This window comes from Limulus polyphemus, unplaced genomic scaffold (assembly GCF_000517525.1).
Source record: "Limulus polyphemus unplaced genomic scaffold, Limulus_polyphemus-2.1.2 Scaffold779, whole genome shotgun sequence".
In the NCBI taxonomy this organism is placed as follows: domain Eukaryota; kingdom Metazoa; phylum Arthropoda; class Merostomata; order Xiphosura; family Limulidae; genus Limulus; species Limulus polyphemus.
The window spans coordinates 416,788-419,097 of record NW_013666389.1 but is presented as its reverse complement, the minus strand read 5'-3'; positions in this window follow the sequence as shown (position 1 = coordinate 419,097).

The window sequence follows — 2,310 nt, the reverse complement described above, 5'->3', positions numbered from 1 at the left end:
CAATGTCTATATTTCATTTCATTTTATTGTAATTTTCATTTATAAGTTTATTTGTATTATGAATGTGAAAGCTGTTACGAAACTTCCATAGGGTTGCATACACATTTCAATTTTCAATGTGTCTCAACTTCTGTTTATAGTTTTCATTAATATATTTAACTGTATTAGATCTGTTTCTATAAGAAGATAGTGTCATTAACACATTTAAGATACTGTTTAAAAGTTTTTATCACACCTAATGTTTTGTTTTTATAAATATTAAAAGAGACAGTTAAGTGTGTTTTTATGACTTAGCATGTACTTAACGTACTGATTATAGTTTTCACTTCTATATTCGACTTGCATGACATACTCTTTGCATTTCCTGACATTTTATATGTAAAACACTTATCGCTAATATATTTCTGTAATTAATGTATGAGATTTATCTATCTTGAAAAGGACGTTTATTTAAATCTCATGTTCAGTTTTATAAGTTGATCATCAAAGTTAAGGAATCTCTTAAAAGTCAATTGTTTTGAAAATAAATGTCTGGAATTAGAAAGTTTTGTAACATACACTCACACACACATACACACACACACACATACACACACACACATACACACGCACACACACACACATACACACGCACACATACACATACACTCACACACACATACACACACACACATACACACACACACATACACACGCACACACACACACATACACTCACACACACATACACACACACACACATACACACGCACACATACACACATACACTCACACACACATACACTCACACACACATACACACACACACATATACACACACACACGCACACGCACACACGCACACACACATATATATATATATATATTACTAGTTTGTAATGATATGTACCAGACTAAAGTCATGACACTTCCAAACATGTATATATTTGTTGACAAATAAGAAATTATATTATACTATCAAATTAAACTTACTAGGTAATCAATAACACAAATGAACTTAGTTTATTAGCGATAAAGTGCAATTTTTGTATTTCAACCATACTTTACAACAAAAACATTTTGCACTCACTACTCAGTAAGACTAAACTGTGCCAATATACAGCAATCAGTCAAAAGTCCAGACAGGGTCAGTCTACAAATATCTGGAAAATATAACTTAGAATATTTTCAAAGTGAAAGATAGTTTGACTATGATCGATTCAGTTCTACTCGTTAATTTAAATATTCATGATATCTATTTAGACTTAAAAACTACATCAATATAGAGAGACGTGAAATGTATATTTACGATTTCATTATACAATACAACGAATTATATTTGTATATACCCGAATGGTAACAGAGATGTTTCAGAGTAGTGTTGATAAGCTTGATCATAAGTTGAAACATACCTAATTTTTAATATCAGTCTACAACAAACAGTTTAAAATTCAGTCTGACATACATTTTAAATATTAACAAGCTTCCAATCTCATGTTATAATTGCTCATTGATGTTTCAGACTCAAAAAATATAATTTTTCAAACTGACATATATTTTGAAACAATGTTATGGTAACATGTATTATATTTTCCCTTAAAAAGTATACAAATCAGTGCTAATATATATAAATAACACGAAATATAACAGTTCTTGTTTTCATATATTGTATGACAATAGAACAGGTTGATTCTCAAGTTGATGTCATTGATAGCCACATGACAAACGTCAGTCCTGAGTTGACTAAGACTATTTTGCAATGTTCAGGAAGCAGTCAAATCTGAGTCACTCATCCATATATAAACTGCAGTCTAATTGGACTACAATCAGTTTGAATTCAACATTCATACACCTACAGTATATTATAGTTCTGCTAGTCATATCATGGACAACTTAGCTACTGTAAATATAATCTATTCTATCTTTCTAAATGTATTCCTAAACTAAATGAAACAAGTACTGTTACAGAACTACTTCGATATTGATAACGTGTAATCAAGTACCTATAATTGCATATATATGTAGGATATAGTCCCACTATTCGTCAGCTTTGACACACTAAATGAATTAGAAAGAAATATGTGTTTACAATTAGGCGGAATTTTCCCCCCTCTGTGACCTCTAACCGTAGAAGAGATTGATATCTAGAGGCTCTGAATACTCTAAGGTGTTTTCATATCGTTTACAATGATGTATTGATTAATACGTTATTTCACTTGCATTTATTTCTATCTTTATCAGACACTCTATGATCAAGTGTTCGTCTACCAAGAAGATTTGTTTGTTTGTTCTTTAATTTCGCGCAAAGCTACACGAGGGCTATCTGCGCTA